General features: G+C 41.1%; 1 protein-coding gene across 8 annotated transcripts in view; it reads left to right on the top strand.

The window, feature by feature from the left end:
- The window catches only part of ZFHX3 (zinc finger homeobox 3), a gene marked incomplete at its 3' end in the record, with an annotated part of 1354624 nt that overhangs the window by 427093 nt on the left and 902827 nt on the right, over nt 1-24704 (top strand). Inside the window, exon 4 of one of the 8 annotated variants that reach the window (XM_079907058.1) lies at nt 8471-8626. The exons of the other annotated variants lie outside the window; for them this stretch is intronic. The remainder of the gene's footprint in view (nt 1-8470; nt 8627-24704) is intronic. 8 annotated transcript variants of the gene reach the window in all.

Below are 24704 nucleotides of genomic sequence, written 5' to 3'. Positions count from 1 at the left end.
GAGATCCTGAGTTCATTTTCTTTGGATATATACCCAGAAATGGGATGCTGGATAATATGGTAGTTCTGTTTTTAATTTTTTGAGGAACCTGCATGTTGTTTTCCATAGTAGTTCCATCAATTTACATTGTCACCAACAGTGCACAAGGGTTCCCTTTTCTCCACATCCTTGCCAACACTTGTTATCTCTTGTCCTTTTGGTAATGGCCATTCTAACAGGTGTGAGGTGATAGCTCATTATGGTTTTGATTTGCATTTCCCAGATGATTAGTAATGGTGAATACCTTTTCATGTGTCTGTTGGCCCCTTGTATGTCTTCTTTAGAAACGCTTTTCCAGCAGGGTCTTCTTTAAGCCTGCTTAGAATGCTGGGTTGTTGCCCTTGTAGTTTGTGTACTCCGAACACTATATGTTCTTTTCTAGCTCTAAATTCTTCCTTCTCTTCTAAAATGTTTCTCTGACTTTCTGGAGACTCAAGCCAGTATATCCTTTTGTTCCCCTCTAATAGTTTAAATTGTTGCATGTCACATACCAAGGGCATCTGCTTCAAGCTCTTCTTAAATCTCTTACCCAGGCTGTTCCCATCCAGGTATAGTACCTTCAAGTTTATTCAGTTCAGTCTCATTCAGCTGACATTTATTGAATGCTCACAATTTGTAAATCCCTGGATGCTTAGGGCTGTGTATCTGTCTGTGTCTTTCTCACTTTCTATTCATTCATCCATCTTCTATCTATCTGGAGCATAAGATATAAGAAATCCTCTCTTACAGAAGCTTATGGACTGGTTTCTTAGCATGTCCAACTTTCTTTCCGATATTTAAAGCTATTCAACAACAATAATAACAATGACAACAATAAAACAAGAATCTCAGCCATCCACCATTATATCTCTACCAAAATGGGATGAATGAAATTCAACAGGTTTCCTTACAGCATTCATTTCATGACTATTCTCCCAAAGGAGAAGTTGTTTCATTCTGGTAATGACAACGCAGTCACAATCCAAGGATATGGTTTTAACCATTTCTCCCCTTTTTCTTCCAAAGTTTCCATCATGGAATGTTCTCCAGAAGTAAACTGGACTGTTTTCAATGTGCACATCCCTTCCTGTCCCTTCCCTGCTCCTAATAGAAAGGTTAATATTGAGGGATAGGGTGAATGAATGTGAGTTCCCGAGTGTGAGTTCCCAAGTGTGGGCCTTATACCCTGGCTTTGAACCCTGAATCTTCCATTGCTAGGTATGGGATTTGGAGCAAGTTATAATCCTTGAATGTAAAATGGTGATAACAATAGTCCCAAGTTCATAGGGATTGTTGGAACAATTAAATTAAATGAAATAGTACATGTAATCTAGCAGGGTGCCTTGCAAAGTGCCTACTTGAAAGGTGTGTTGGAAAGGAAATGAGATTCTAGAATCTTGAGTGGGTGGATGAGGTATCTGACTTAACAAAATGGATAATTTGGAACTTCCCTGGTAGTCCAGAGGTTAAGAATCCACCTTCCAATGCGGGAGACGCGGGTTCAATCCCTGGTTGGGGAACTAAGATCTCACATGCCGCAGAGCAACTAAGCCTGTGTGCGCTCTAGAGCCCACATGCTACAACTAGAGAGAAGCCCGCATGCCGCAACAAAAGATCCCATGTGCAGCAAGTAAGACCCGATGTAGCCGAATAAATAAAAAAGAAAGAAAGAAAACGGATACTTTTTAGCAGTATTTAAAAGATTATATTGGTTAAATTAGCTTGATGGTTATAGATATTCCCCAATTATATATCTGGAGTTTTCCTAAATTTGGATATCAGTGGTTCTGAATGTTCTTGCACTGAGAAAAGGAAAAACGGAAAGGAAGATGGAAAGGAGGGAAGGAGGGAGAAACCAGTCAAAGGGTGTTAGTGTCAGATGGACTGTGTCACATCTGGGGAAGACAGGTTTGTATAATAATGAAGATTATGTATGCACATAACTCCGCTTTTGAGGTGACTTTTATGATAATATCGGTACCCACATCTCAAATGCCAGCAGTCCCTGCTGCCTTACCTGGAGGTGCCCAATGGATGACACTACTTTCTTTTCTCAATTCACAGTTTTTCTTTGTACCCATTAAAAATTGTTTTCACATTCTGCTTTCCGTTACAGTTATTTCACTCATGTCGAATTCCCTCAGTACCTTTTCCTCCATCCTCCTTGCCCTAGCACGTGGTGGATGGAATTGGACAGAACACTACCATTCACTAGGGCGAGGCTCAAACCTGCTGATGGGATGATAGATTCCCTCTAGTCTAGAACCAATAAAACCCTAACACAAGGTCAGGGAAGTGCAGAAGCTGGAGCGGGTTTGGGGAGGCGGGTTGGGAGCAATCTCTCCTGCCTTGGTCTCATTTTTGAAGAGTGGCACCTTTCACCAATTTTTAAAAGGTGTACAGTTTTGCATGAAGATTGTCAAGATGATGATGATAATGGGAGGAGCATGAGGAAGCAAAGGTCAGTGTGCTCGAAGTGTCAGGGTCAGCCCTTGGGACCTTACAGCAGGATGTCACCGTGTGGCCCCTTTCCTGTCTGCCCTCCCATCTACCCACCAGTGTTGCAGGTTGAGAACTACCCCACCCCACCCCTGAGTTTGCCCTTCTTGTGAAAACCTGGCTGTGTAGCTGCATGAGGGCCAGCCCACTTTCCCCCTCACTGCCCCCAAAGCCCCCACGTACCCAGCTGAACTAAAGCCGTGACCTCAGGACCGTTCAGAGTCCGGCCCTACCTCTGACTCTGTCTGGTCTCTTTTTCTCTTACTGTGCTGTGGTCACATGGGCTTCCCTACTGCTCCTAACATGTGTTGATCATGTTCCTGTCTCAGGGCCTTTGCACTTGCTGTTCCCTCTGCCTGGGGTGTTCTATTCCATATGTATACATGGCTGATGCCCTCCCTCATTTCTTTCAAATATCACCATCTCATCAAATGTCACCTTCTCAGAGAGGCCTTCTCTGACCACCTGAGCTAAAGAACTTCCCCTGTCACCCTCTGTCTCCTTACTCTGCTGTACTTTTTTTCCACAGGGCATTGTATTACAAATGTATCAGCTTGTTGTCTGACCCCCACTAGACTGTAAGCTTGATGAAGGCAGGGACTTTAGTCTTCAGTCCCTTGCTATATCCCACTGCTGGAGCAGTGCCCAGCACATCATAGTTGCTCAGTTAATTTGCTGCATAAGTCGAGGAACAGTAAATGATTTTCACCCATCCATCCATTCAATGCACAGAGGTTGAGTGTCTACAGTGTGCAAAGATGAAGACATCATAGTCTTTCCTTCTAGGATGTAGCAGTCTTGATGGGGAGATAGATACACACATAGATACAGATATATAAACAGGTATTTATGAAAAAGCTTTGCAGGTGCCATGATAGAGTTACAGACAGGGTATTTCCTCAGACACAGAGAAGTGGCAGACAAAATGCTGACATTAAGTATACTCAGTTGTTTAAGAATTAAAGCCACAAATAAACATATATTTGTGTGTGTGTGTGTGTGTGTGTGTGTGTGTGTGTGTGTGTGTGTGTCTATGTGTCTTTAGTGTTTTGGCCTTATAAGATTGCATAGAGTTTGGAGAAAGGCTCAAAATGGCTTTTCAGTGATGTTACAGTATGATAGAAAGGTGAAGAATTCACTTTCTTTCCCCTCAAATGAAATAGAAGCAGCTGCATTTCTCCCAGGTGGGCCCAGGCATTGTACAAGACCCACATATTTTTCAGTGAGATTCACATTTGCTGTGATGCTGGAAGCTTCTAATGGGCCTCTGAGGGTTGTAAATTATATCAAATAATTTTCCAGATACTAAGCTGTTGTTTTTTGAAGGATGGAGATGGGAGGGGTGAGGATGAAGCTTTCCTTGGATCCTGAAATTACACCTTCTTCCAACCACATTCAGTAAATCTTTTTGAATGTCGAATGTTCATTCATTCAATATTTACTGAGTATCAACTATGTGAGAGGTGCCATGCGGGGCCATGGGGCTATGCTTGATTGGTTTAAAATCCATAGATCCTTATGGAAAAGCTGCTAGAACTTGGTGTAGCTTTTTGCTGTCGTTTGTTTTACCATTCCTATTTTATTGCTGTGGTTTTATGATGTCCTTATTGTAGCAAGTCAAATAAAACAGAGGTATTCAATATATAAATATGTGTAAAGGAAAAATATTTAATGCTCCACTCTTCCTCTTTATTCCTACCACCGCTTGTAATTAATCTTCCAGTAGTTCGATGGATATCTTTCTGTAGCATTATCTTTGTACACACAGGAAGACTTTACTTTTATTTTACAAAGATGACATTATATCACACACACTACCCTGCAGTGTACTTCTTAAAACTTGCTAATGTATAATAAACATTTTTCTAGGTCTTATTATTTCTAGTAAGTTCATAATTTTTTTATAGAATTGGTATAACAGAATGTAGCCACCCATTTTCCTTAATCATAGACCTTTAGGCGAATCAAGATTTTTTTCTATAATAGTTATTGTTTAAATAAACATCCTCATACATATTTTTATATATTGGTGCTTTTATTTCTGTTCAGTGGATTCTGATAAATGTTCAGTAGATTCTGATATTTATTATGTCAAAGGGTAAATGAATTTTTAATCTTTAATAGGCATGACTTGATTACCTTCAAAAATGTAACAATTTGTATTCAGAAATACATGGGAGTACTTTTGACCCTAATATCATCCCCAGCACTGGATGTCATTAATATTTTTAAGTTTTGTCAACAAAGACAATAATAGTACTTCAACAGTGACAGTTCGTTGTTGCTTTTATTGCATTTACCTGACCATCCCTGGGGTTGGGCATCTTTCATACATTTATTAGACATTTGCCTTTCCCATACTATAAGTTCTTATTCAGATCCCTTGCCTGTTTTTCTACAGTGTTTTCTTTTTCTTCTTGACTTTTAAAAGCTTTTTGTGTATTAGAAATAATAATGCTTTGGTTATGTATAAGAATACAACATGTATCATCTTGCAGATACATATATCTGCTTATTTTTATTTCTTTGTTTTTTTTGTCTTGCTTAGAAAACATTTCTCGTCAACCTTTTGGATGTGGTGCTCATCAAAAACATGAGCCTGATGAGCCAGGGTCTTTGGGGCAGAGAGCATGGTCCATTTTTGATGCTTTGTGGCTACAATGTAACATTTCAGGGTCTGTTGCTGCCATGCACTTGAGACCAAGATGCCATTTGCATTACCCTTTCCCTTCTCACTCTTCTCCCTGATTTTAATGTAGGTTTTTACCTGCCAGACACGGACCTTGTGTCCTATCATCAATGCCCAGCATCCTTCTGCTGGGACGCTCTGAAACTCAACATGAGATTACTGAAAGTAGTGGTCATTAAGAAATAATTTGGTGTTTCCTAATATCCCAAGGCCATTTCTCACTCTAGGACTCGTCCATAGCCAAATATCCAGAGTTTGTCATGGGGCACACTAGCTCAGCCCTTCCCTGTGGAATCGTATCTCTCATTGCCTTCGCTTTGTCTCTGTTTGGCCCCCTTCTCTGAAGGGGTCATGAGAAGTCTGACACCTTGGTCCTGCATCCTGGGAACTGGATTTTATACATAATCAATTTAATTAAAATATGCCATTTATTTTGCATCTGTCATATTTTTAGGGCACAGTCCTGGGCTTTGAGGACTTCAGCATGTCTCCACGGTAACTGAGTAATTTGTTCCCCTTGACAGGACTAATGTTCTGTCTTTCATAAACAGGGATGAATTTAGAAGGAGGCAGGCTCTTAGGTGAACTGTTTCTCTAATGATAAGGATAGATCTGAATGTGTGGATTTTCATACACATTTTCCCTGTCCTTGTGACTAAGCTATCAGAGAAAGCTGGAACATTAGAGCTACAAGAAAGTTCAGGCAAGAAAACTGAGGAAGAGAGAAGTAAAATGGACACATTCAAGTCTCACAGCACATTGATGTACACTAATAGTCTTTGTGGATTTATGACAACTACAGTCACAACTATAATAGGATTTGTATGTAGATTCTGGTAAATAAAAACAGGGTCAAATGGACCCATCAGCATGTGTATCATCATATTACTGGGACACTGACCATGCCTGGAACTCCTAAGGTGATTCAGAGCCCGAGTTTAGAGGAAGAACTTGGCCGTCTCCACCTATTTCACAGCCGTGGAAATGGAAGCACAGGGAAATGAAGTGATGTGCCACAACTTGAATCCGTATGCCCTGATTTTCTGGTCTAGCCCTCCCTCTACTGTCATATGCCCCTTCTGGTTGAGGCATCTATTTGCAGGAGTGATTTTTTCAGTGAATAGTAAAGATTGAAGACCAGCTCTTTTGGGGGACCAGTATCTATTGGGGAACAGGATCTGTTGCCACACTCACATATACTTACCCCTTTAACCTGCCTCCCAGCCAAGGAGGACTATGTTGTCTTGTTTATTCATTCAGAAATTATGTATTTGTCCTTCCCTATGCTGGGGCTTAATAAATATTTGTAGGATTGTACTGATCTGATTTGGATTGTTAAGGTACCAGAGGTAGGGACCTGAAAAATGACTAAGATTTCGTTTTACTGGTGGGGATAAAAGATGCAGCCCACTGAAAATAAATCCCTTTTTAACAGTTTTGCTAAAAACATATGCCATATAATTGAATATATGTACAAATAAAAAGCACCTAGTACAGCTTGTTCAACTTCTGTTTTATTAGAATCCAAGTGGTAACATTCATTTCCAGGCAGTGTCACTGATGTTGGTTTTGTTCATTATTGTAGAGATTGTAGTTATTTCACTCTGAAGGGAGAAGCCCTGGGTTTATAACTGCCAGGGCTCGCAAGTGGCCGAAGAACTAGACCCACCAGCTGATTGGCCTTTTATAGAGTCAGTGTGTCAGAAGTCATCTTCAGAAAGCGAAGTGTCCCTTCCCTGTGGCCTGCTCTCCCAAGGGAGGATGGACATGTTTTCCTTTGGCTGTAGATGTAGTATGGACTTCAGCTCAGAAGCTACCTGATTCCCCGGGGGCAGCTGGAGGTGGGCAGCTCAGAGGCCGACATTGTTGCGGTCACGTGAGATGTGAAGCCAGCTGAGCAAGCACCAGGGGCTGCTGTCCTGGAGGAGCCCTGATGTTTCATTGTTTTGATTTTATCTGGCATGAATAGAATTCATAGATGGGCTTCAGAACAGGCGGAAAGAGGAATAAGAAGAAGGAAAAAAAGCAGATCATAAATTACAATAATAATTTATGATCCAACAAAGAATTCGCCTGCACCACAATAATAGCCCCTAATAAGTACATTCATGTGACTTATGAGACTGTAATAATCTTCTCAATGATGATTTCTGTACTAAGCTGTTGTTGTTATTGTGCATATTTGGTAATGATGGACAAAAATCAATATTGGGTCTTTTGATTCTTTTAATTCAGAGAATGAAATTTTTTTCCTTTCCCGCAGCCTTCACACTTTAGCTGGAAGTTCAAAACCTGGAGACAGGAGATCATCTTTGGGTTTTATCCTTTTCTGTTTCCTAATCTGCTGGGAGATTTCAAGACAGAACTGTAGCCAAAATTGAGTTGTTTTTCTGTGTCCCTTTTCTTCCTGAAAGGAAGGGAGGAGGCTGTTTTCTTCCCCTGGGAAGTTCTGTGTGGATTTTTAGCTATCCTAACAGGATCCACAGAAGCAACAGATGTGAAAGAAGCCTGGGTATCAACATCCCAAGCAAAATGAGCATTTCTCCCCTCTTAGCACCTTTACGAATGAGAATGCTGCCCCAAAGGGAAGGTCAAAGAAACCTACCGCAATATGAGCTCTGTATCTGGATGCTTTACAGCCACATCCTAAATGCTTGATGTTTGCTCTCACAATACGGGCCTACTTAGGAATTCATCTATCAGCTTTTAAAAAGGACCTACAACATTTACACTTTCATAGTATCTTACCATTTTCAAAAACACTTTTGTAGATGTTTCTCATTTAATCATTATATCAACCCTTTGAAGTGGCTATTTGGTCAGTGCCATTTTTAGATAAAGAGACTGAGGGTCAGAGAGGAAGTATGTCTCTCAAAGCAGCCTGAGTGTTGGGTGCAGATTCAAGATTCCTATAAGAAAAGAGGAGTATTCCGGCCTTACCTGGTTGGTACCTCTGGAGTAGTACAGCCTTCATCAAGGTCTAGACACTGGCTTGCTTCTACACTCTACTCTGATTTTAAATAGACACATCAGACTCAGGGGAAGCTTTGAAGACAGTTGGTACTCAGAGCAGCTTCCTTTGTGGGGCATTGGACGTAGAGAGAGTTTGTTGCATTCTGGAAGTTATGTTTCTGATTATTTAATATTAGCACACCATTTGTAACTCAGACATCAGGTAGGGTTTTAGTGTCCAAAAATCTCTAAACTCCCACCCGCTCCAAATATGCTCCATGTTAATATCATGCCTTTACAATACTTCTGCAGATTTCCAAAGGGCTGAAGCATCTTTGCGGTTACCTCTTGCTTCCACGTTCTGCTTGTGCTGAATCAGTTCATCTTGGAAATTGTCTCGATGCCCTTCTGCTGTCTGTGATGTTTGATATAGCTGAGAACTCAGGCATCTTCCTTAATTTCCCTCAGGTAAACCACTCATACAAGGGGTGTGTGTGTGTGTGTGTGTGTGTGTGTGAGTGGGTGGTGTGAAGACTACTGACATTTTGGTAGGGCAGGAGCATTTACATATCGCCATTTGGCCCCCTTTTCAACTTGAGTTCCCATTTCCTACTTTTTTGCAAGACTCTTTCCTCCTCCTCCTTTCTTCTTTCCTCACCTGCACCCCCCACCTCTCCCCTCACCCAAATTCCTATCAGTTTTGTATGCATTTCAGTATAGCTACCTCCTTTGTTTCCTTCTGACTCATGCCCTCAAGGTCTCACTTTCCCCTCAAGCACCTTATCAAGGATATTTTCCTTAAAAAGACCATTCCCTCTGTACAAGGAATTCTTATGCCAGCTGAATCAGATTTTTTTCTAACCCATCGTGTAAATAGTGACAAGCAAGAGAACCCAGTCTTGAATGTATGATTGGTCTCAACATTATAATGATAGCAGTGACGTTAATACCTTATAGCTATTAAAAGTTTTCAGCGTGCTTTGCTTATACATTAGCATATTTAATCCACACAGTAATTCCTGTAATCCCAGTTTTCAGATGAAGAAACTGAGGGTCAGAAATAGAGAGCCAGAAATAGAGTGCAGGTTCCCTGACTTCTCCAGAGCTCTTTTGCTACCCTATCAGTGTAGGTCCAGTTCTGTTCCTGTCCATATTTCTGTACTGGTTGGTTTCTGCATTTCATTGTCACACAGTGAATCAGACTAGAAAATTTCAGCCATCTCTGATTTATGTTTGCCACTGGCCTCCCTGGGACTTAAACTCTGAATAACTAACTTTCTGTTTTTATGACAACTCTACACTTTCAACCAGCAGCCCCAGGTGGGCTCCTGGGTCCCATGCCTTTTGTCATTTCTGGAGATCGACAAACATTGTTCAGTGAAGGTTGCGGCCTTGTAGGAGCAGGTCATGAGGCCACATCAAATGTGTGACCTGGTTCTTTAAAATTTGGACTATTTCTCCCTCTCCATTGGCTGCTACAACCAGCCTGCATTGAGAGTGTTTAGCTGTTTTTCTCTATGTAACATTTCTTCATCTGGAAAGTCTTTATCACATAGGATCGAAGACATGTTAAAGCCCCAGCAAGGCAGGGGTTAAAATGGTTTTACCCAGAGGATTTCATGAACAGGCTGTGAGCCAGTGTTTGGTCCCTTCCCCCATCTCTTTATGTAGGTATCCCCACTTTCCCAAGAATGCATTATCTGGACTACTATGGAGTCCGTCGGCAGAGATGCCATAACCTCTGGCTGACCTTGAGCTGCTGATGCCCTGTCATGCACTCCAATCGCTAGGATCTGTAGAGGTGGCCACAGCCTTGCAAGACACTCTAAAGCTTGTAACTGTGTCGGGTCCTTACCTCTTTTCAGTGGCATTGGGTGACTTGTAGATCCTGGTAGCATTTCCCTTCTCGTGTGATGTGTGCTCATTCTGAAATAAAAACTACACAGCTGTGGTTGGTCTTTCTTATTGGAAAACAGCAATTTTCCACCGCCTGGGCTGTTTTCCTTGCATGATGGGCTATTAGAAGGAACAGTGAGAATATGAGGAGATTGGTTAATTCCTTTGCTACCAGCAACATTTCTTTTCTTTCATATTGTCAGGGCACCTCGAGTTGTATTGACTCAGTTCTTCCAACTCTGTCTGCTTGTCTTTTAGACTTCATCTTCATCGCTAGATTGGCAATGACTGTGCAAAAGGTTTAATGGTTTTGGTAATATTTTGTATTTTTTTGTTAATCTTTTTTTTCTGAGCATGGATAATAAAAAATGTCACTATTCTTTGCATTTTAGAAGCAAAAGAAAATTAGACAACTGTTACATAATATGCTCGTGGGATTATATAACAAGTGTTTCTACTGGAAATAATGCTCTTAGCTGTGCTGTTTCTCATTTGCTGTGATTCATGCAAGGGTTGTATGTTAAACTTGTCTATATATCAAACTCAGAAATATATTAGGTTGAAATCTGTGAATTTGCCTATTTTGTAGATCAAAAGCATTCATATATTGGCAGTTTCATAGGGTCCAGGTTGTATCAGCAGCACAAGGCAAAGCCTGATGGAAGCAGGAGAGGTCATCTACTGCATCCCCCTGTCTCCAGGCAGGATTACATTTCAATCATACTCAGGATTACATTTCAATCATACTGAGAAGAATCTCGTAACTCAAACTTTTTAACATTTGTTGTCAAAGAATGAAGTTCCTGATGTAGTTCTGGGCTAGTTAAAGGATTAATCATCAATATCAAAGCGGGGAACAGGTCATTTTGGAAGCGCAGCAGAAGTGGCAGTGATCCCTCCTCTTTAAGATCTTATAGGACAGCTCACATATCGTGTCACTCTTGGTGGGCGTAATTGGGGTTTTCATAACATAGAAAGATGCTCTGTTGCTTTCACGTCTCGCCAAACAAGGCTTTGATTCCATGCTCATCAAAAACCGGTTAAGATTGGCTCTGGCTGGCAACTTGCTTGAGACTGTGTCTCAGATCTTAGCCTTGAATGTGACAATATAAGCTGTTGAACAGCCTGCCTTGGCTACCTTAGCAGATGGTCTTCTAAATGAAGACAAGGAGCCTACTTTACTCAAGCGATGAGATTTCCAGACAAAGCAGGGTCATGGGGATAATCTCTGGACTCTGGGTAGAGTTTTCCTGACATGTGTATCCAAGCCAGATGCTCAGGGTATCTGCCCTTCCTCCCAGCCTCCTCCCTGCAGTCAGAGCCTGCAGCCTCTCCCCACTCCCACTGTCCTTTGGCCAGCAGCTCCTGATGCCCAGAGGATTCAGCTCAGGGTGCGCGTTCACTCGAGCCAGTGCTTATTACATACATTGAGCTTGCTCTTCAATGCACTCACTCTTTTGTTGCCAATAAAAATGTAACCACTCAGTCCTGGGTGTGCTTATAATAGCTTGGGAAGGCAGGAGCTTTAGAGACAATATTTTTGTGTGATGAAGACACGAGGCAGCCTCTTTCCCTTTGCCTAGGAACTGAACTCAGAACTTTGGACCCTGTGACATTATTCCAGCACTAAAGGCACAAGGTTTGGATGTGGGATGTATGATGACAGAAATTTCTGTGCAATATTAAACTCTGTAAATGAGATAAAAGCACCCAATATAGTTCCCGGCCCTCCACAGGCTTCTACTAGGTGCAGAAAAGGTATAGAAAAATTGGCTGAAGAGGAAAGATGAGAGGTCTTTAGGTCAGAAGGTCTAGGTTCCGGTCATATATCAGCCACTTGTATGTGTATGACCTCAGGCCACTCTTTCAGAGTTTCAGTTCCCTCATTTGCAAATGGGGTCCCTGAGCTTCCCAGGATTTTCTCCTGGTCATAAAATGCAGTCGTGGGGGCAAGAAAGCTTTGAATAAAGGATGACACATCCTGAAGGTGTTGGGTGTCTTATACTCTCCAGGTCAGATTCTCATTAGCCCTCAGACGTCTTTGCATGATTGGAGAAAGGTCTGGGCTAATATGCTTCAGAAGTGAATTGTTCTTAAAGTTGATGAGCGGATTTGAGTCGCTGTCAATATCTTACCCCGCCATAGGAAACGGCTCTTCTGGTGAAGGGCTGAAAGGGGCTCAGGGTGGGCTGGGGGACCCCATTACAGAAGAGCCTCCTTCCCAATTAGCCCTCGGTCCCCACCCTCCTGCAGCTTGTTGTTAATGAGGGAGCTCGGTCCAAACCCAGTTTTCCGGGATCTGCTGAAAGCTGTAGCCTACTTAAATCACTTTCATGTGGCCTTTAACCTAAAAAGATTACATTTTGGGGGGTGAGTGGGTAGTGAGCAGCAGAGGACCAGCCTGCTGTCAGAGGACAAAATCAAATTTTTTTTATGTGATGTTGCTGCATTAAAAGAGCCAATCTTGTGTCATGTAACAAGTGAATAATGGCTCTAGCCTGTGATGTCAAAATTTTCCACATGTCTCATAAATAAATCCAGCCACACCCCTCCCCCCAACCACCACCCAAAGGCTATCCGTTTTTGAACCTCAGCTTGCATCCCAAATTAAGAATGCGTTCATATTCAAGGTTAAAGGTACAGTATCCCCTTTCAAAAGGCACATGTCAGTGTTTCTGCTGAGAATGATAAATAACACTTGAAACAGGCTATCAGTTGTCAAGAGGACTCTTGCTTCTCCTCCTCTTTTCTGCCCTAACTTTGCTGAAGATCTGATCTTTTGGAAAGAATAGATGCTGTATTAGGCCAAGACTTGATGAAATTTTCTTTAAAGAAAACCACTTGAGTGAGATCCCTGGGGGGAAAAAATCAAACAGCTAAATAGTCCAGTGGCCCTCAAGAGCAGAAAAGCTGGATCCAGTACAGCTGCAATTAGGATTAGCAGCATAGCCAAGCCAAGTGCTTTTTATTGCAAGAAGCATACATTCATCTGAGACCTGTCCGCTTGCATGGGGATACCAGGCACAGATACTGACAAAAGTCAGAGAAGCTAAAATATTGATGTTGTTTGCCAAGGAGATTCTGCCTGTTCATTATCAACTGTGATCAGCATAGGTGACTTTCAGAAATAAGAATCCAAGCCATCCTTGGGTGTAGTATACCCGTTATTGTTCCCTTTCTTTTAATGTTAAAAGATTGGCCAGCGGTCAATGTACAGGGAGATTTTTCTATAAAATCCAGTCTTGTTGAAAGCTCCTTTGCTGAAGGAAAGCTGCCTCTTTATTCCCCCTAAAGGACAGAACGTTTTTTTTGTTTTTCCATTTTAGAGAGAGTCAAGGGGAGGGGATGGGCAGGCGCATGATGGCTGAGAACCAGAGCAAAGAACAGGAGGGGAATTTGGCTGAATTTTCATAGAGGCTCAAGTCCCCCTGTCTGCTCTCTCTGCCCCTCTCTTCTCTCCCCACCTCACAAACAAAGGCAGCATCTTTCTCAGATAATGCCGCATGTGTCAGAAGCAAACGTTCTGGGAATGTACATGGTGACCTGCTCTGTGTAACAAACGTCAACCCCAAACCATACAGAAGTCGCTACATCTGTTTTGGCTTTGTTCGCAGCACAGAGGGGAGGGGGGTGCACTCCATGGTCAAGGGCCAAACTACATGTCATATTTCATTACCTTCATTAGCTACTACAGAAGGCTGCATTCAAAGGAAAGGTTGGTATTAACTCTTGAGCCGCCAGCCTTTTCTAACAATTATTTTCACCTTCACCCACTGCTTGCCGATCTGTTCCTTCATGCTGTGGGCTCTGATTTAACTAAACTGTAAATCAGCCCTGAGGTCCACAATTTCACCTTCTTAACTTAAAGGAGGCAAGCTACTGTTTTATCCTAGGTAGCTACTTACAGGACGGCTGAACATCTGGAACCTATTAGGACAAATGCTAGTGTAAACCCAATGGGGAAACCGTATTTAGAATTAATAAAACTTTCCCTTCTTATTTTGTCCGCAGTTGTCTTTTTCTTTTCCCCCTCACATTACTTCTGTGATTTAGTATCGCCAGCTCCTTTCTTGGTTGCTGTAGTGAGATAAGATGATGCTTATTGCTACCTCGCTATTTTTGTTGGTGGAGGGGGACTTTTCTTGGTGCTTCCTTGTGGTTACATTGGACTCACATGGTCGCTACCCCTAGAAATAAGAGCCCATTTCCCCATATTCATGTTTGCATTTCTTAAGGTATACTTTTCAATTACTGAAACAAAGTGAGTGAAGGTATAAGGTAGATCTTTATACTGCATGGCTATAAAAATGGTCAGTTTTCATGCTGCATATTGATTCCATTTAAAATCATCTGTGGCCAGCACATGCTGTTATTTCATGTTATAAAGAATGGCCACTTGGCCAGCATAGGTCAGAACACACCTGGACTGTGGAATTAGGAGTCTGGAATTTTGATTCTTCATCCTGGCTCTGCTCTTGATTTATTGTCTGGTATTAGACAAAGCTCTTGCCCTTAATTCTCCCATCTGTAAACTACAGATCATTATACCATTACAGGGTTCTAGGAGCTTGAATGACTTCATTTTAAGATACTTTGAAAAGCCCTGAGAAGACAGTACTTAAGAATACTATGCCATGTAGAATACTATAACATCCATTTATTTTCACTAATACACATTTGAAAGATACACACCAGTGGTTTGCAACTGTAGTCCCCGCACCAGCAGCAGCAGCATCACCTGCAGACTTGTTAGAAATGTAAATTCTTGGCCTGTGGACCGATTGAATCAGAGCCTCTGGTGGTAGGCTAATTCTGATGCACGCTGAAGATTAAGAACCACAGATCGATAGATTTGGCTTCAAGTCCAGGAGTTAAGTCCACAGAGCTCTATCAGCCTAAACAGATGTTGGAGTGGAAGCTCAGCTCAACAAGTCTTGAAACGTGGCATCTGAAAGACACTCTTAACTTATAAGGCATGTGGGCCTCTCCAGTTCTGACTTGTGGACGATGCCAATGCAAAATTGTTTTTCTGGTTTTTGAAATGAGTTTTGTTATTTCTGCTGAGCATTACTGGCACCCTGAACTCAATAGTCCACTTTGTAAGCTGGTGTCTGTCTAATGACATCTTGGATACAGCTTAACCTGCCAGAAAAATAAACCTGTACTGAAGATTAACAACCACCGCTGGAATAAGGCTTGGATTTGGGACTCAAGTGTACACAGAGGCAGAATGATGCCGTAGAAGAAGACGTCTAGAACTTCTTTGGAGTTGGGACACGGGCATAGAAATAGTTACTTTGTAGATTATACCCTCTGAGGTGGAAAGAGAGGTGTAATGGCAGAAAATAACGTTCACGTTCAGAAATACTGAGCTCTCTGTGGCTGAGTCACACATGTCCATCCTTTACACTTTACAGGAATTGTTATAAAAGAAAAGCTAACCAAAGAACAGATACCCAGGCAAGTGATCTAGTTTTGTAAATCAGTAGCAATATGTAAATTATAAACACAGGAGTGTATGGTGTAAGTTGGCTTTTAATATATCTGTATCTACTGCTACTTTGTGCCGATAGTGACTGTTTTCACAGAGGAGTAAAAAACTATACGCACGTTCTCATCTCCTTTTGGTGTTTCAGGTTTCTCTAAGATTGAAGATGCATTCTGAAGTTGAGAGAAGGGCCAACAAATTAGGACAATTTTGTTTCCATTTTTAACCTCAGACCAGTCAACTCAATTCTTCCTCCTTTAAATTTGTCCTAAGTTTGGTCCTACAATGAGACCTTTTGCATGGAAAGTTTCAGCCTGGAGCAAATTATTATGGCTGAATGATAAACCCTTGAAAATAGGGGTTTATAATGGAAACGCTGACACAACCTTAACTCTAGCGGTGAGAGTGCAATGCAATAATAAATGAGGCAGAACAGCAAAGTGTTGCTTTTAATTTATCATTTAGTAGGAGAAAAAGGCCTTGTTTACTTCTTTTTCATCTTCTTCTTTGCTTCCAAGACTTGCAACCATTATTTTGAAATGTATTTTATAATAAAACCTCAGTGGTTATGTTGCCTAGGGCTTGAGCGTCCATTTTCAAAAGGGAGAAAGAGAGAAAGAGAGAGAGAGAAATTTTTGAGGCCTAAGAAGCATATTCTGTTGACTGATTATGTTTTAACTGCACAGTTGCTGCCTGGCAATGCATTTATTACAGAACAGATAGGCTACTCTGTTATGATCCAGACGTGCCCCGAACATATGATCCTATTTGGATATGTCTATAAGAGTAGCAGTAAAATTATTATAATATTTGAAATGCCTTCTAGTACTTTTTATTCCAGATGTCACTGTATTTGGACCACACAGATTACAGCCTTTGGAGTAATGTAGTTAAGTATCTTTCCCCATTCCCTGCGTTCCCATTTTGTAGATGGAGAAACCGAAGTCACTCGCTGGTGTGATTTCTATAAATTCCTTCCTTACTGGGTCTCTGTGTGCTAAGCACTGGTCTGGAACACAAAAGAGCATGCCCCCTGCTCTCTAGGAACTTACAACCTAATGGGCAAAGCAAACATATAACAAACAAAAAATAATGGTGTAAAACATAACAGTATTAGCCTATTGTAAAGTCACTTTATGACATGGGCATTCACTTACCTCTAGCCCTGACTCCGTCATTCCTATATCTTCAGAGGGGCCCAAGGATACAAAATTCCATATATATATATATAAAATATATGTTTATATATATATATATATATATATATATATATAGTATATATATATATAAAATACTCTCTACCCCTCTCATTGTGCCTTAGAGGACAGATGACCTTTATGACTGCAATACCTCCCTCATTGTCCTGCAGCTTCTACTTTGCTGTGAGTAATAGGAGGCTCAGTAGAAGAATGGGTGGCAGGAGGAGAGAGGTTCTGGTATTTATCCCTCTGGCTCCCTCCATTTCTGGCTCAGAATTGATTCCATTTCTCTACTGAAGACAAGAGCTCCAGTCTGCAGCCCTCTCCTACAGCCATTGGTCTTGCCAGGTTTCGGCAACCCCACCCTGTCTTGGCACCTTCAGGCCTGGGAGTGGTATTGGCTTGTGCTCTTGCTACCTCTAGGGTGCTTCACTGCCTCTTCTGGGCTTCCCTAAACCAAACTCACACCTCTGCAAATAGTTTCTTCTTTAAACTTTTCTTAGTTACCCCATTTGAGTGTGTGCAAATTGCTTTCTGCTGGGCCCCTGGCTGATTTAAAAAAAGGAAAAAAATATATATACACACACACACACACACAGAGCACACGTGTGAACATACATATACACACATATACACAGTTTAAGAAAACAGAGTATTTATTTTTTTATATTTTGATCACTTACATTTTTTTTAACATCTTTATTGGAGTAAAATTGCTTTACAATGGTGTGTTAGTTTCTGCTTTATAACAAAGTGAATCAGTTATACATATACATATGTTCCCATATCTCTTCCCTCTTGCGTCTCCCTCCCCCCACCCTCCCTATCCCACCCCTCCAGGTGGTCACAAACCACCGAGCTGATCTCCCTGTGCTATGTGGCTGCTTCCCACTAGCTATCTATTTTACGTTTGGTAGTGTATATATGTCCATGCCATTCTCTCACTTTGTCACAGCTTACCCTTCCCCCTCCCCATGTCCTCAAGTCCATTCTCTAGTAGGTCTGTGTCTTTATTCCCATCTTACCCCTAGGTTCTTCATGACCTTTTTTTCTTAGATTCCATGTATATGTGTTAGCATACGGTATTTGTTTTTCTCTTTGTGACTTACTTCACTCTGTATGACAGACTCTAGGTCCATCCACCTCACTACAAATAACTCAATTTCGTTTCTTTTTATGGCTGAGTAATATTCCATTGTATATATGTGCCGCATCTTCTTTATCCATTCATCTCTTGATGAACACTTAGGTTACTTCCATGTCCTGGCTATTGTAAATAGAGCTGCAATGAACATTTTGGTACATGACTCTTTTTGAATTATGGTTTTCTCAGGGTATATGCCCAGTAGTGGGATTGCTGGGTCATATGGTAGTTCTATTTTTAGTTTTTTAAGGAACCTCCATACTGTTCTCCACAGTGGCTGTATCAATTTACGTTCCCATCAACAGTGCAAGAGTGTTCCCTTTTCTCCACACCCTCTCCAGCATTTATTGTTTCTAGATTTTTTAATGATGGCCATTCTGATTGGTGTGAGATGATATCTCATTGTAGTTTTGATTTTCATTTCTCTAATGATTAGTGATGTTGAGCATTCTTTCATGTGTTTATTGGCAATCTGTATATCTTCTTTGGAGAAATGTCTATTTAGGTCTTCTGCCCATTTTTGGATTGGGTTGTTTGGAAAACAGAGTATTTAGGCAGCAGATTTATAGAGTAAGTCTATCCAATATCGGAATTTGTGGTGAGTACATTATGAAGTCACTCCTTACAATTCCTAGGCCAGATAATGCATCTGTCATGCAAGGCGGCAAGCCCCTGAAGTTACATCAGATTTACAACATAATAAACTTTCATTAAGATGAAGCTACATGAACCTTACTCCGTTTCACTCCCAGGATAAACAAATGCTGCTTGAATATCTAATGAACCCAGGTCTCACCCAAATTGGTAATGCTGGCATGAAGATGATAGAGAGAATGAAACCAGGAGACACGGAACAGCCAGTCCATGGAACAGCCTCAGTAGCTGGAGCAGTACGTGTATCGTTGCCATCAGTTTTCTTCAGTCATCCAAAATAGGACGCATGAGGTCGTTTGCTGAGGTTGATCTGTGCTTGCACCCACTGTACAGATTCCTGTGTGCATTTTAATCACAGCATGTCTTATGGTTTATTGAAGGGTTTACACTGTTTGTTTGCCTTCCCCTCTGATACTCCACTGGGTAAGTCAGTTGTAATTATTCCTTAGCATTTTAGAGATCAAATACCCCAGTGATTGAATGGAAGTGGTTCACCAAAGGCGTCTAACGCCAAGACGTAATTCAGAAACACGGTGGCTAAACACATGGGTTTTTTTCTGCTCTCTCTCAAAGCCTTACTAAAATGATGGTTTAGATATAAGAGAGCATAAAGTCATAAGGACAACAAACAGTAGAGGAGGTGATGACAGATAAGAAATGTCAACAAAATTTTGGGGGCTGGGAAACAACTGGACTGATGGTAACAGATTTAGTGGAAGACAGAAAAATGGAGCTACATGTCTACAAAAGGCAAAGTCAAGAACTGAGCCAGTGTGAGGTGCTAGAACAAGAAAGATTCTGCCACTGACTGTCTCTGAGGGTGTGGGGATGGGTAGGGCTGGGAACAGAACTAGTTGGAAGTTGCATAAAAGTCAGTTGATCCTCTAGATTCCCCCACTCTGTCCTTCACATGAAGACCTCTTTGCCCGACTGCTTCAGAAGCTTGGAGCTCTGGAGAGGCTGAACAGGTGCTGATGTGGGGAATCAGGCACAGCTGAGTGAGGGTTACTGTTCCATGCATATGGGCATTAAATGAAGTCTGAGTACTAAATGGTGAGACCTCCTTGCCCTTGTCTGCCACTTGGATGGGGAACATTGTTGACCGGGCTTATCATCTCCAGGCTAGAGACTGGAAGAGTCCTTTCTGAGGAAGTTGATCATTCCAAGAGGAAAGATCTACAGATGCTGTCAGCTGAGATCCCAAAGACACAATCAGGTCCCCTTCTGAATACAGAGATCACCTCACACAGAACTTCCAATGGATTTTTAAAAAGGTTTCATTTTAAAATATAAATAAACAATGTCCCCTCAGACATTTAATGAAACTTTTGCCTTGATGATAGGAACAAAGAGGAAAAAAGAACCCAGAGGAGGTAGAAACAGTGAAGAAAGAAGAAAATACAAAAACAAAATTAAAATACACAGAGAGACACGGGAATATGCCACATTCATGAAATAAGAGTACAGTGCTATTTGAAAAGATTATTCAAGTTGAAGAATGTCCCCCAAATACCCAGGCAAGAAGTGAATATGGCAGAAATTTCATTTAAATAGGGATTAAAAATTTCAGAGAGGAAAACGGTCTCAATCAGCCTCAGCTTTCTCAACAGTTCTGGAAACTAGAAAACAATAAATGTTGAGCAAAAATTATTTCCAATGTAGAACTTAGTAACCAGTCAAATTGTTGCTTAAGCATGAGGGTAGGATTTACCTCCCCTGTACCTTTTCTCAGAAAGTTATTGAAGGGTGTATTCTACTAATAAAGATGGAATAATCTAAAAAAGAAGAGATAAAAATCTAGGATATAGATGATTTAACACTAGAAGGAGGCAAATTGAATTTTCAGGATAATAGGGAAGAGACACCTCAGGATGACTGCTGGGCAGAAGGCTTAAAATAGAAACCCAGTCTAGTTTGGAGCAATAAGACATAGGGATCCAGATGTCTCTGAGGAAAAAATATATATATATAGGATATATAATTTGATGCATTTAAATGTATTCATAAGAAATTGATAAATGTGGCAGAGAATTTGGGAATATATTAATGTTAGATATGTAGAAAACCAAGAAGAAAAAAACAAGGACATTACCAACTCCTGGAAAGACCAAAAGTTGTGCAAGAAAAGAACTATAATTATAATAAACCACAAGGCTTATGTGTTGAAATGTTAATATAATTATAATATAGTTACATTGTAAACAGTAAGTATCATTTTAAGAAAAAATTGCGGTATAACTCTATCAAAAGAATGACATGTGTGCACACACATGCACATGCTTAGCATTGTAAGAGATCTGAATCCTCATTTTCCATAGGGTGAAATCAATGGATAATATACTTAAAAAAAAGAAAATCAAGAAACACAAAGAAAAGCAGACTAGTTAGAAACATAGAAGCAAATACCAAAAGAAACAACTAAAAGATGAAAGGGTTTCCTCTGGAGAGCAGGAATCAATATTGGAAAGAAGGTGAAGCAGGGAACTGCTGTTCTTCTTTGGAGGCCTTATAGAACTATTTGGCTTTTTCAAACTATGTACATGTATTATATTGTTAAAAATAAATTTAAAAAATTCTTATTGTGAGAATCTGTTTTTTCTTTTCTTTTTTGGTCATGGTTAAGGAAAAGACTCGTGACTATATGAATTGGTATTGCTCTCTAGGTGCCAGGCACTTGGTTAAGCACTTGACATGCTTTTTCTCATTTAATCCTCTTGTTAATCCTCAGATGTTTCTTTTATCCCCTTTTACAGATGGGGAATTAAAGTTCAGAGAGTTTAAGTAATTTGCTCAAGTTACATACTTGTCTGTGATTCCAGAGCCCAGATGCTTGCCTGTCTGCTTTCTTCTACCTGCCATCTCTCTAAGACAGCCAGGCATCTTCTTCCTGTGATTGGCTCCTCTGACCATATTTCAAGTGAGGTTTTATCATGCTAGTCTATCCACCTAGAGTACACACTTTCCTGCTTTTCCCACCTTCGTCCTTTCCTTGCTTCCTAAACACAGCCTGACTTTGTTGGGTTACTCTTCTTAGGAACAGCGTTGGCCTGGTGGGGATGCTGCCAGCTGAATAGGTGGAGTCCAGGATAAGGTGGAATGTAGTACCTAGAACAGATCTACTTACAGCCTCATAGCTTACTGGCTGCATGACCTTGAGCAGATCATCTAACTTTATTTAGTTTCCTCATCTGGAAAATGGGATAATAATGGTACCTACTTTATTGAATTGTTGCAAAGATTAAATGAAGTTAATGCATGTGAAGTCTTTTTATTTTTATTTGTATTATTTTGTAAAGTCTTTTTACATACAGCTGGCACAGAGTCAGTGTTAGCTATTGTTATTATTATTCTTTGTAGTGAACACTATTGACTGGTTTACAGTTGACTAACAATTGACAGAAGATTATGGACGTGAGTGAATAATTCATCAGTCTCCTAGACTAAAATATGAAACTGTCCTAGTTGTCATAGGCCACAATCTTCTTTCCCACTGGGTTTCCTCCAGGTTAATAAAACAACAAAGAATTTTTATTGTTGCCCGTCTTTTGCCCCATTCTTTCCTTTCCTAAGTGCCAGTCTTAACGTTGAGTTATCCAGAAACAGTCTGAGGTGGAGATGTGTGTGCATGGGGGATTTTAGGAAGTACACTTAGGAACAACACTGCTAATGGTCTTGGGAAGGAAGTGGGATTGGGCAGAGAAAGGAGTTGATGTGGTTGCCTCAGAGGCCGTAGTTGATCCTACCGGGAGTTCTGAGGCTGGGTCAGCCACTGAGAGTTCTCTCCAATGGGAGGAAGGGGGTTGTACCTTTATACCCCCACATTAACTAGTCATGGATGTGGTAGCGCTCTTGAGCTAGGGATGCAGCTGTGAATCATCAACAGTCAACTCTCCTGGCATCTGCAGGAGTGGTACCTTAGATGGAGGGAGTTGGGCTACTCATCCTGGCCTCCGTTTCACTGTTCCTCTCTTTGGCAACTAGCATTTTCATGCTGCCCCAACACTTAAAGTTGGGAAAGAAGGAAGTCCCATAGATTCATGTAGTTTAAGATTTTACCCCCTGTATTTCAGAATAGGTTAGTTTATGCTGTGGCAACAAATTAACTCCCAGTTTACAAGGGCTTAACATGACAAAGGTTTACTTCTAATTTACAGTGCATATTTAACGTATTTAACTCAGCTCAGTGGTGGATGGGCGTCTGCTCCACACAGCATTTAAGGAACCCAGGCTTTCAGGTCCACCATCTTGTAGCAGACCACCTGGAACACAGGGCCTCCTTTTTTTGTTGAAAAGGAGGGAACCAGAGAGTCATATGCCAGCTTTTAATGCTTCTACCCAGCAGTTATACATGTCATTCCTGCTCAGAGACTGATCCGAGACCTAACCACTTGGCCTTATCTAACTGCAAGAGAGCTGGGAAATGTGGAAGAGCCATAGATACTCAGTAAGCAGCTGATGATTCCACTACACTTTACTTAAGGATATTCACGTTCTCAAAGGGGAAGGATGGCAGATGAGTATCTGCCACCAGAAGAAGAAAGCTAGATTTGAATGTTTTCCTCTATTGTAGGCTAAATTAGGGTCCTAAAATTGCTGCTCATGAGTGGGCTTCAGGGAAAAATTGAGCCCCTTAATATTGCATGCAAGATTTTACATGTGTCAGACTTGTTCCTGGGTTAGGAAGTCCATAACTTTTAGCAGATTCTCAAAGGTGTCTGTGGCCCCAAACAAATGGTATCAGCACTTGGGTTCATCCACCCAACAAAATAGAGGATCAGGCTTTGCCTCTCCATGAGTCTTGAGATTCAGATTTATCATCTGGAGGTAGGAGTAGCATGTGTGTTGCCTTTCCACTGAATCAGCTGCCGGCTGAGAACCTCAAGCATGATTCCTGACCAAAGGGAGTCTTTCAGTCTGACCAGGATCCTGCACTGGCCAATGAGGGCCCTGCCTGGGCTCCAGTCTGAGCTTTTCCCAATTTCATGGGCAGGTATTTTTTATTTATTAAATAGAGAATCCAGTTAGAGATGGTTCCTCTTAGCCCTAAGTGTCTATGACTCTGGTTATAATCTATACCCAAAGTCAGCAAACTTTTTCTGTAAAGGGCCAAATAGTAAACATGTTCAATGCTGTGGGCCCAACGATCTCTATTATAACTACTCAACTCTGCCGTTGTAGTGTGAGACCACCACAAACAATATGTAGATGATGGGTGTGGCTGTGTTTGAATAGAACTTTATTTACAAAAGGAGCAGCAGGCCAGGGCTTGCCAAACCCTGATCTACGTTAGTGGCTCGTAAAGTGTGATCACAAGCCACCAGCAGCAACATTACCCCGGAACTTGTTAAAAATGCAAAATTGGGGCACCACCCCTGACCTACTCAATCAGAATCTTAGGGGATGCAGCCCTCAGAAGACCTACCAGGAAAATTCTGACAAATAATAAAGTTTGGGAAACACGGATCTCTCTCTAAAAAAGAAGCTTAATGATTCCAGGATTATTCAGATACAGTGATCTCTTGCTCAGGTAATGAGGCAGGAAATGTTAAATAAAATAACTAGCTTAAACATCCCTGACTCCTCCAAAGCCCCCAAATTATATTAATTTCCTCATCTTCACAAGAAAATTCTCCCTTTCTGTTTTGTTCATCATAATCACTGCTAAGGCTTTTAATATGGAAGAAGTGAAAGCTGTTGCTTTTATACACACGTCTTCTTTATTATTGTTACTGCATAACTGATACTACCTTTCATGTGTACCCAGGGACTTCCTTGTAAATAGCAAATAGGTGTCTAAAAAAGCCTTTGAATAGTAATGACACTTAGCAGTTATGTTACACTTTCATGGGGGCAGTCTGTACGTACATCCACTTTAAAAAACATGAAGTTATCCACAAGTGAAAGAAATTAACAGGGAAAGATGAGTCAACATTAGAATTCAACTGGAATAAGCCTTGCTGGATCATAGGAGTTCATGGTGGCTAAATCCACCCCAGTCTTGACTTGGAGGTCTAAATTAGATGGAGAGAAGAAAATCTTAGGAAGTCTTGGGACAATAGTTTAATCAGAGGTGATCTTTGTTGCTAACCAGTAAGAGTGTGGCTCCAATTCTGCTTTTCCTGAATTGTGCTTGTGTGCCTTAGGTTTTCATTTGTGGAATTCTCT

The sequence above is a fragment of the Stenella coeruleoalba genome (assembly GCF_951394435.1).
Source record: "Stenella coeruleoalba genome assembly, chromosome: 20".
NCBI lineage: Eukaryota > Metazoa > Chordata > Mammalia > Artiodactyla > Delphinidae > Stenella > Stenella coeruleoalba.
The sequence above is the reverse complement of the archived record's forward strand: the minus strand, read 5'-3'. Positions and strand labels throughout refer to the sequence as shown.